This window comes from Myotis nattereri (genome assembly GCF_964212035.1).
Source record: "Myotis nattereri genome assembly, chromosome: 14".
Taxonomy (NCBI): domain Eukaryota; kingdom Metazoa; phylum Chordata; class Mammalia; order Chiroptera; family Vespertilionidae; genus Myotis; species Myotis nattereri.
This window is the reverse complement of record NC_138089.1, coordinates 1,436,537-1,448,660: the sequence shown is the minus strand read 5'-3', so window position 1 is coordinate 1,448,660 and position 12,124 is coordinate 1,436,537.

The following is a 12,124-nucleotide window of genomic DNA, read 5'->3' as shown; positions in this document are numbered from 1 at the left end:
TGGAAACTCTAATTGCGTATTTTAAGAGTTTTACCACAACTAGAGAGTTTTCTTACAAATATGTACTGGAACCGTCAGGATTTTAACAGAGTCATACAAAAGTCGCCAGAGTAATGCGGCCTCAATTGTAAACATAAGCAGTACAGTCCTCACTTACAGGCTTTCTACACAAATTTTGAGCTGTATAAACAAGAATTCCTAATATTTGAAAGCAAATTCAAGTGAAAACGCTCGCTAAAGTGCCCGGAGTTGTAAATGTTATCAGTTTGCTGGTCATTTCACGGCTTTCCACTGGTAATGTCTGTGATTACAAACGGCAGGAAATGTAGGAAGAATCTATTTACTTTAATTTCAAGGGGTTCTTCCAAGTTTTTAATCATTTCTGGAAACTCTAATTACGTATTTTAAGAGTTTTACCACAACTAGAGAGTTTTCTTACAAAAATGTACTGGAACCGTCAGGATTTTAACAGAGTCATACAAAAGTCGCCAGAGTAATGCGGCCTCAATTGTAAACATAAGCAGTACAGTCCTCACTTACAGGCTTTCTACACAAATTTTGAGCTGTATAAACAAGAATTCCTAATATTTGAAAGCAAATTCAAGTGAAAACGCTCGCTAAAGTGCCCGGAGTTGTAAATGTTATCAGTTTGCTGGTCATTTCACGGCTTTCCACTGGTAATGTCTGTGATTACAAACGGCAGGAAATGTAGGAAGAATCAATTTACTTTAATTTCAAGGGGTTCTTCCAAGTTTTTAATCATTTCTGGAAACTCTAATTGCGTATTTTAAGAGTTTTACCACAACTAGAGAGTTTGCTTACAAATATGTACTGGAACCGTCAGGATTTTAACAGAGTCATACAAAAGTCGCCAGAGTAATGCGGCCTCAATTGTAAACATAAGCAGTACAGTCCTCACTTACAGGCTTTCTACACAAATTTTGAGCTGTATAAACAAGAATTCCTAATATTTGAAAGCAAATTCAAGTGAAAACGCTCCCTAAAGTGCCCCGAGTTGTAAATATTATCAGTTTGCTGGTCATTTCACGGCTTTCCACTGGTAATGTCTGTGATTACAAACGGCAGGAAATGTAGGAAGAATCAATTTACTTTAATTTCAAGGGGTTCTTCCAAGTTTTTAATCATTTCTGGAAACTCTAATTGCGTATTTTAAGAGTTTTACCACAACCAGAGAGTTTGCTTACAAATATGTACTGGAACCGTCAGGATTTTAACAGAGTCATACAAAAGTCGCCAGAGTAATGCGGCCTCAATTGTAAACATAAGCAGTACAGTCCTCACTTACAGGCTTTCTACACAAATTTTGAGCTGTATAAACAAGAATTCCTAATATTTGAAAGCAAATTCAAGTGAAAACGCTCGCTAAAGTGCCCGGAGTTGTAAATGTTATCAGTTTGCTGGTCATTTCACGGCTTTCCACTGGTAATGTCTGTGATTACAAACGGCAGGAAATGTAGGAAGAATCTATTTACTTTAATTTCAAGGGGTTCTTCCAAGTTTTTAATCATTTCTGGAAACTCTAATTACGTATTTTAAGAGTTTTACCACAACTAGAGAGTTTTCTTACAAAAATGTACTGGAACCGTCAGGATTTTAACAGAGTCATACAAAAGTCGCCAGAGTAATAAGGTCTCAATTGTAAACATAAGCAGTACAGTCCTCACTTACAGGCTTTCTACACAAATTTTGAGCTGTATAAACAAGAATTCCTAATATTTGAAAGCAAATTCAAGTGAAAACGCTCCCTAAAATGCCCCGAGTTGTAAATATTATCAGTTTGCTGGTCATTTCACGGCTTTCCACTGGTAATGTCTGTGATTACAAACGGCAGGAAATGTAGGAAGAATCAATTTACTTTAATTTCAAGGGGTTCTTCCAAGTTTTTAATCATTTCTGGAAACTCTAATTGCGTATTTTAAGAGTTTTACCACAACCAGAGAGTTTGCTTACAAATATGTACTGGAACCGTCAGGATTTTAACAGAGTCATACAAAAGTCGCCAGAGTAATGCGGCCTCAATTGTAAACATAAGCAGTACAGTCCTCACTTACAGGCTTTCTACACAAATTTTGAGCTGTATAAACAAGAATTCCTAATATTTGAAAGCAAATTCAAGTGAAAACGCTCGCTAAAGTGCCCGGAGTTGTAAATGTTATCAGTTTGCTGGTCATTTCACGGCTTTCCACTGGTAATGTCTGTGATTACAAACGGCAGGAAATGTAGGAAGAATCAATTTACTTTAATTTCAAGGGGTTCTTCCAAGTTTTTAATCATTTCTGGAAACTCTAATTGCGTATTTTAAGAGTTTTCCCACAACTAGAGAGTTTGCTTACAAATATGTACTGGAACCGTCAGGATTTTAACAGAGTCATACAAAAGTCGCCAGAGTAATACTGCCTCAATTGTAAACATAAGCAGTACAGTCCTCACTTACAGGCTTTCTACACAAATTTTGAGCTGTATAAACAAGAATTCCTAATATTTGAAAGCAAATTCAAGTGAAAACGCGCGCTAAAGTGCCCGGAGTTGTAAATGTTATCAGTTTGCTGGTCATTTCACGGCTTTCCACTGGTAATGTCTGTGATTACAAACGGCAGGAAATGTAGGAAGAATCAATTTACTTTAATTTCAAGGGGTTCTTCCAACTTTTTAATCATTTCTGGAAACTCTAATTACGTATTTTAAGAGTTTTACCACAACTAGAGAGTTTTCTTACAAAAATGTACTGGAACCGTCAGGATTTTAACAGAGTCATACAAAAGTCGCCAGAGTAATACGGCCTCAATTGTAAACATAAGCAGTACAGTCCTCACTTACAGGCTTTCTACACAAATTTTGAGCTGTATAAACAAGAATTCCTAATATTTGAAAGCAAATTCAAGTGAAAACGCTCCCTAAAGTGCCCGGAGTTGTAAATATTATCAGTTTGCTGGTCATTTCACGGCTTTCCACTGGTAATGTCTGTGATTACAAACGGCAGGAAATGTAGGAAGAATCAATTTACTTTAATTTCAAGGGGTTCTTCCAACTTTTTAATCATTTCTGGAAACTCTAATTGCGTATTTTAAGAGTTTTACCACAACTAGAGAGTTTTCTTACAAATATGTACTGGAACCGTCAGGATTTTAACAGAGTCATACAAAAGTCGCCAGAGTAATGCGGCCTCAATTGTAAACATAAGCAGTACAGTCCTCACTTACAGGCTTTCTACACAAATTTTGAGCTGTATAAACAAGAATTCCTAATATTTGAAAGCAAATTCAAGTGAAAACGCTCCCTAAAGTGCCGGGAGTTGTAAATATTATCAGTTTGCTGGTCATTTCACGGCTTTCCACTGGTAATGTCTGTGATTACAAACGGCAGGAAATGTAGGAAGAATCAATTTACTTTAATTTCAAGGGGTTCTTCCAAGTTTTTAATCATTTCTGGAAACTCTAATTGCGTATTTTAAGAGTTTTACCACAACCAGAGAGTTTGCTTACAAATATGTACTGGAACCGTCAGGATTTTAACAGAGTCATACAAAAGTCGCCAGAGTAATGCGGCCTCAATTGTAAACATAAGCAGTACAGTCCTCACTTACAGGCTTTCTACACAAATTTTGAGCTGTATAAACAAGAATTCCTAATATTTGAAAGCAAATTCAAGTGAAAACGCTCGCTAAAGTGCCCGGAGTTGTAAATGTTATCAGTTTGCTGGTCATTTCACGGCTTTCCACTGGTAATGTCTGTGATTACAAACGGCAGGAAATGTAGGAAGAATCAATTTACTTTAATTTCAAGGGGTTCTTCCAAGTTTTTAATCATTTCTGGAAACTCTAATTGCGTATTTTAAGAGTTTTACCACAACTAGAGAGTTTGCTTACAAATATGTACTGGAACCGTCAGGATTTTAACAGAGTCATACAAAAGTCGCCAGAGTAATACGGCCTCAATTGTAAACATAAGCAGTACAGTCCTCACTTACAGGCTTTCTACACAAATTTTGAGCTGTATAAACAAGAATTCCTAATATTTGAAAGCAAATTCAAGTGAAAACGCTCCCTAAAGTGCCCGGAGTTGTAAATATTATCAGTTTGCTGGTCATTTCACGGCTTTCCACTGGTAATGTCTGTGATTACAAACGGCAGGAAATGTAGGAAGAATCAATTTACTTTAATTTCAAGGGGTTCTTCCAAGTTTTTAATCATTTCTGGAAACTCTAATTGCGTATTTTAAGAGTTTTCCCACAACTAGAGAGTTTGCTTACAAATATGTACTGGAACCGTCAGGATTTTAACAGAGTCATACAAAAGTCGCCAGAGTAATACTGCCTCAATTGTAAACATAAGCAGTACAGTCCTCACTTACAGGCTTTCTACACAAATTTTGAGCTGTATAAACAAGAATTCCTAATATTTGAAAGCAAATTCAAGTGAAAACGCGCGCTAAAGTGCCCGGAGTTGTAAATGTTATCAGTTTGCTGGTCATTTCACGGCTTTCCACTGGTAATGTCTGTGATTACAAACGGCAGGAAATGTAGGAAGAATCAATTTACTTTAATTTCAAGGGGTTCTTCCAACTTTTTAATCATTTCTGGAAACTCTAATTGCGTATTTTAAGAGTTTTACCACAACTAGAGAGTTTTCTTACAAATATGTACTGGAACCGTCAGGATTTTAACAGAGTCATACAAAAGTCGCCAGAGTAATGCGGCCTCAATTGTAAACATAAGCAGTACAGTCTTCACTTACAGGCTTTCTACACAAATTTTGAGCTGTATAAACAAGAATTCCTAATATTTGAAAGCAAATTCAAGTGAAAACGCTCCCTAAAGTGCCCGGAGTTGTAAATATTATCAGTTTGCTGGTCATTTCACGGCTTTCCACTGGTAATGTCTGTGATTACAAACGGCAGGAAATGTAGGAAGAATCAATTTACTTTAATTTCAAGGGGTTCTTCCAAGTTTTTAATCATTTCTGGAAACTCTAATTGCGTATTTTAAGAGTTTTCCCACAACTAGAGAGTTTGCTTACAAATATGTACTGGAACCGTCAGGATTTTAACAGAGTCATACAAAAGTCGCCAGAGTAATACTGCCTCAATTGTAAACATAAGCAGTACAGTCCTCACTTACAGGCTTTCTACACAAATTTTGAGCTGTATAAACAAGAATTCCTAATATTTGAAAGCAAATTCAAGTGAAAACGCGCGCTAAAGTGCCCGGAGTTGTAAATGTTATCAGTTTGCTGGTCATTTCACGGCTTTCCACTGGTAATGTCTGTGATTACAAACGGCAGGAAATGTAGGAAGAATCAATTTACTTTAATTTCAAGGGGTTCTTCCAACTTTTTAATCATTTCTGGAAACTCTAATTACGTATTTTAAGAGTTTTACCACAACTAGAGAGTTTTCTTACAAAAATGTACTGGAACCGTCAGGATTTTAACAGAGTCATACAAAAGTCGCCAGAGTAATACGGCCTCAATTGTAAACATAAGCAGTACAGTCCTCACTTACAGGCTTTCTACACAAATTTTGAGCTGTATAAACAAGAATTCCTAATATTTGAAAGCAAATTCAAGTGAAAACGCTCCCTAAAGTGCCCGGAGTTGTAAATATTATCAGTTTGCTGGTCATTTCACGGCTTTCCACTGGTAATGTCTGTGATTACAAACGGCAGGAAATGTAGGAAGAATCAATTTACTTTAATTTCAAGGGGTTCTTCCAACTTTTTAATCATTTCTGGAAACTCTAATTGCGTATTTTAAGAGTTTTACCACAACTAGAGAGTTTTCTTACAAATATGTACTGGAACCGTCAGGATTTTAACAGAGTCATACAAAAGTCGCCAGAGTAATGCGACCTCAATTGTAAACATAAGCAGTACAGTCCTCACTTACAGGCTTTCTACACAAATTTTGAGCTGTATAAACAAGAATTCCTAATATTTGAAAGCAAATTCAAGTGAAAACGCTCCCTAAAGTGCCGGGAGTTGTAAATATTATCAGTTTGCTGGTCATTTCACGGCTTTCCACTGGTAATGTCTGTGATTACAAACGGCAGGAAATGTAGGAAGAATCAATTTACTTTAATTTCAAGGGGTTCTTCCAAGTTTTTAATCATTTCTGGAAACTCTAATTGCGTATTTTAAGAGTTTTACCACAACCAGAGAGTTTGCTTACAAATATGTACTGGAACCGTCAGGATTTTAACAGAGTCATACAAAAGTCGCCAGAGTAATGCGGCCTCAATTGTAAACATAAGCAGTACAGTCCTCACTTACAGGCTTTCTACACAAATTTTGAGCTGTATAAACAAGAATTCCTAATATTTGAAAGCAAATTCAAGTGAAAACGCTCGCTAAAGTGCCCGGAGTTGTAAATGTTATCAGTTTGCTGGTCATTTCACGGCTTTCCACTGGTAATGTCTGTGATTACAAACGGCAGGAAATGTAGGAAGAATCAATTTACTTTAATTTCAAGGGGTTCTTCCAACTTTTTAATCATTTCTGGAAACTCTAATTGCGTATTTTAAGAGTTTTACCACAACTAGAGAGTTTTCTTACAAATATGTACTGGAACCGTCAGGATTTTAACAGAGTCATACAAAAGTCGCCAGAGTAATGCGGCCTCAAATGTAAACATAAGCAGTACAGTCCTCACTTACAGGCTTTCTACACAAATTTTGAGCTGTATAAACAAGAATTCCTAATATTTGAAAGCAAATTCAAGTGAAAACGCTCCCTAAAGTGCCCCGAGTTGTAAATATTATCAGTTTGCTGGTCATTTCACGGCTTTCCACTGGTAATGTCTGTGATTACAAACGGCAGGAAATGTAGGAAGAATCAATTTACTTTAATTTCAAGGGGTTCTTCCAAGTTTTTAATCATTTCTGGAAACTCTAATTGCGTATTTTAAGAGTTTTACCACAACCAGAGAGTTTGCTTACAAATATGTCCTGGAACCGTCAGGATTTTAACAGAGTCATACAAAAGTCGCCAGAGTAATGCGGCCTCAATTGTAAACATAAGCAGTACAGTCCTCACTTACAGGCTTTCTACACAAATTTTGAGCTGTATAAACAAGAATTCCTAATATTTGAAAGCAAATTCAAGTGAAAACGCTCGCTAAAGTGCCCGGAGTTGTAAATGTTATCAGTTTGCTGGTCATTTCACGGCTTTCCACTGGTAATGTCTGTGATTACAAACGGCAGGAAATGTAGGAAGAATCAATTTACTTTAATTTCAAGGGGTTCTTCCAACTTTTTAATCATTTCTGGAAACTCTAATTGCGTATTTTAAGAGTTTTACCACAACTAGAGAGTTTTCTTACAAATATGTACTGGAACCGTCAGGATTTTAACAGAGTCATACAAAAGTCGCCAGAGTAATACGGCCTCAATTGTAAACATAAGCAGTACAGTCCTCACTTACAGGCTTTCTACACAAATTTTGAGCTGTATAAACAAGAATTCCTAATATTTGAAAGCAAATTCAAGTGAAAACGCTCCCTAAAGTGCCCGGTGTTGTAAATATTATCAGTTTGCTGGTCATTTCACGGCTTTCCACTGGTAATGTCTGTGATTACAAACGGCAGGAAATGTAGGAAGAATCAATTTACTTTAATTTCAAGGTGTTCTTCCAACTTTTTAATCATTTCTGGAAACTCTAATTGCGTATTTTAAGAGTTTTACCACAACTAGAGAGTTTTCTTACAAATATGTACTGGAACCGTCAGGATTTTAACAGAGTCATACAAAAGTCGCCAGAGTAATGCGGCCTCAATTGTAAACATAAGCAGTACAGTCCTCACTTACAGGCTTTCTACACAAATTTTGAGCTGTATAAACAAGAATTCCTAATATTTGAAAGCAAATTCAAGTGAAAACGCTCGCTAAAGTGCCCGGAGTTGTAAATGTTATCAGTTTGCTGGTCATTTCACGGCTTTCCACTGGTAATGTCTGTGATTACAAACGGCAGGAAATGTAGGAAGAATCTATTTACTTTAATTTCAAGGGGTTCTTCCAAGTTTTTAATCATTTCTGGAAACTCTAATTACGTATTTTAAGAGTTTTACCACAACTAGAGAGTTTTCTTACAAAAATGTACTGGAACCGTCAGGATTTTAACAGAGTCATACAAAAGTCGCCAGAGGAATACGGCCTCAATTGTAAACATAAGCAGTACAGTCCTCACTTACAGGCTTTCTACACAAATTTTGAGCTGTATAAACAAGAATTCCTAATATTTGAAAGCAAATTCAAGTGAAAACGCTCCCTAAAGTGCCCCGAGTTGTAAATATTATCAGTTTGCTGGTCATTTCACGGCTTTCCACTGGTAATGTCTGTGATTACAAACGGCAGGAAATGTAGGAAGAATCAATTTACTTTAATTTCAAGGGGTTCTTCCAAGTTTTTAATCATTTCTGGAAACTCTAATTGCGTATTTTAAGAGTTTTACCACAACCAGAGAGTTTGCTTACAAATATGTACTGGAACCGTCAGGATTTTAACAGAGTCATACAAAAGTCGCCAGAGTAATGCGGCCTCAATTGTAAACATAAGCAGTACAGTCCTCACTTACAGGCTTTCTACACAAATTTTGAGCTGTATAAACAAGAATTCCTAATATTTGAAAGCAAATTCAAGTGAAAACGCTCGCTAAAGTGCCCGGAGTTGTAAATGTTATCAGTTTGCTGGTCATTTCACGGCTTTCCACTGGTAATGTCTGTGATTACAAACGGCAGGAAATGTAGGAAGAATCAATTTACTTTAATTTCAAGGGGTTCTTCCAACTTTTTAATCATTTCTGGAAACTCTAATTGCGTATTTTAAGAGTTTTACCACAACTAGAGAGTTTTCTTACAAATATGTACTGGAACCGTCAGGATTTTAACAGAGTCATACAAAAGTCGCCAGAGTAATACGGCCTCAATTGTAAACATAAGCAGTACAGTCCTCACTTACAGGCTTTCTACACAAATTTTGAGCTGTATAAACAAGAATTCCTAATATTTGAAAGCAAATTCAAGTGAAAACGCTCCCTAAAGTGCCCGGAGTTGTAAATATTATCAGTTTGCTGGTCATTTCACGGCTTTCCACTGGTAATGTCTGTGATTACAAACGGCAGGAAATGTAGGAAGAATCAATTTACTTTAATTTCAAGGGGTTCTTCCAACTTTTTAATCATTTCTGGAAACTCTAATTGCGCATTTTAAGAGTTTTACCACAACTAGAGAGTTTTCTTACAAATATGTACTGGAACCGTCAGGATTTTAACAGAGTCATACAAAAGTCGCCAGAGTAATGCGGCCTCAATTGTAAACATAAGCAGTACAGTCCTCACTTACAGGCTTTCTACACAAATTTTGAGCTGTATAAACAAGAATTCCTAATATTTGAAAGCAAATTCAAGTGAAAACGCTCGCTAAAGTGCCCGGAGTTGTAAATGTTATCAGTTTGCTGGTCATTTCACGGCTTTCCACTGGTAATGTCTGTGATTACAAACGGCAGGAAATGTAGGAAGAATCTATTTACTTTAATTTCAAGGGGTTCTTCCAAGTTTTTAATCATTTCTGGAAACTCTAATTACGTATTTTAAGAGTTTTACCACAACTAGAGAGTTTTCTTACAAAAATGTACTGGAACCGTCAGGATTTTAACAGAGTCATACAAAAGTCGCCAGAGTAATACGGCCTCAATTGTAAACATAAGCAGTACAGTCCTCACTTACAGGCTTTCTACACAAATTTTGAGCTGTATAAACAAGAATTCCTAATATTTGAAAGCAAATTCAAGTGAAAACGCTCCCTAAAATGCCCCGAGTTGTAAATATTATCAGTTTGCTGGTCATTTCACGGCTTTCCACTGGTAATGTCTGTGATTACAAACGGCAGGAAATGTAGGAAGAATCAATTTACTTTAATTTCAAGGGGTTCTTCCAACTTTTTAATCATTTCTGGAAACTCTAATTGCGTATTTTAAGAGTTTTACCACAACTAGAGAGTTTTCTTACAAATATGTACTGGAACCGTCAGGATTTAAACAGAGTCATACAAAAGTCGCCAGAGTAATGCGGCCTCAATTGTAAACATAAGCAGTACAGTCCTCACTTACAGGCTTTCTACACAAATTTTGAGCTGTATAAACAAGAATTCCTAATATTTGAAAGCAAATTCAAGTGAAAACGCTCCCTAAAGTGCCCCGAGTTGTAAATATTATCAGTTTGCTGGTCATTTCACGGCTTTCCACTGGTAATGTCTGTGATTACAAACGGCAGGAAATGTAGGAAGAATCAATTTACTTTAATTTCAAGGGGTTCTTCCAACTTTTTAATCATTTCTGGAAACTCTAATTGCGTATTTTAAGAGTTTTACCACAACCAGAGAGTTTGCTTACAAATATGTACTGGAACCGTCAGGATTTTAACAGAGTCATACAAAAGTCGCCAGAGTAATGCGGCCTCAATTGTAAACATAAGCAGTACAGTCCTCACTTACAGGCTTTCTACACAAATTTTGAGCTGTATAAACAAGAATTCCTAATATTTGAAAGCAAATTCAAGTGAAAACGCTCCCTAAAGTGCCCCGAGTTGTAAATATTATCAGTTTGCTGGTCATTTCACGGCTTTCCACTGGTAATGTCTGTGATTACAAACGGCAGGAAATGTAGGAAGAATCAATTTACTTTAATTTCAAGGGGTTCTTCCAAGTTTTTAATCATTTCTGGAAACTCTAATTGCGTATTTTAAGAGTTTTACCACAACCAGAGAGTTTGCTTACAAATATGTACTGGAACCGTCAGGATTTTAACAGAGTCATACAAAAGTCGCCAGAGTAATGCGGCCTCAATTGTAAACATAAGCAGTACAGTCCTCACTTACAGGCTTTCTACACAAATTTTGAGCTGTATAAACAAGAATTCCTAATATTTGAAAGCAAATTCAAGTGAAAACGCTCGCTAAAGTGCCCGGAGTTGTAAATGTTATCAGTTTGCTGGTCATTTCACGGCTTTCCACTGGTAATGTCTGTGATTACAAACGGCAGGAAATGTAGGAAGAATCTATTTACTTTAATTTCAAGGGGTTCTTCCAAGTTTTTAATCATTTCTGGAAACTCTAATTACGTATTTTAAGAGTTTTACCACAACTAGAGAGTTTTCTTACAAAAATGTACTGGAACCGTCAGGATTTTAACAGAGTCATACAAAAGTCGCCAGAGTAATACGGCCTCAATTGTAAACATAAGCAGTACAGTCCTCACTTACAGGCTTTCTACACAAATTTTGAGCTGTATAAACAAGAATTCCTAATATTTGAAAGCAAATTCAAGTGAAAACGCTCCCTAAAATGCCCCGAGTTGTAAATATTATCAGTTTGCTGGTCATTTCACGGCTTTCCACTGGTAATGTCTGTGATTACAAACGGCAGGAAATGTAGGAAGAATCAATTTACTTTAATTTCAAGGGGTTCTTCCAACTTTTTAATCATTTCTGGAAACTCTAATTGCGTATTTTAAGAGTTTTACCACAACTAGAGAGTTTTCTTACAAATATGTACTGGAACCGTCAGGATTTAAACAGAGTCATACAAAAGTCGCCAGAGTAATGCGGCCTCAATTGTAAACATAAGCAGTACAGTCCTCACTTACAGGCTTTCTACACAAATTTTGAGCTGTATAAACAAGAATTCCTAATATTTGAAAGCAAATTCAAGTGAAAACGCTCCCTAAAGTGCCCCGAGTTGTAAATATTATCAGTTTGCTGGTCATTTCACGGCTTTCCACTGGTAATGTCTGTGATTACAAACGGCAGGAAATGTAGGAAGAATCAATTTACTTTAATTTCAAGGGGTTCTTCCAACTTTTTAATCATTTCTGGAAACTCTAATTGCGTATTTTAAGAGTTTTACCACAACCAGAGAGTTTGCTTACAAATATGTACTGGAACCGTCAGGATTTTAACAGAGTCATACAAAAGTCGCCAGAGTAATGCGGCCTCAATTGTAAACATAAGCAGTACAGTCCTCACTTACAGGCTTTCTACACAAATTTTGAGCTGTATAAACAAGAATTCCTAATATTTGAAAGCAAATTCAAGTGAAAACGCTCCCTAAAGTGCCCCGAGTT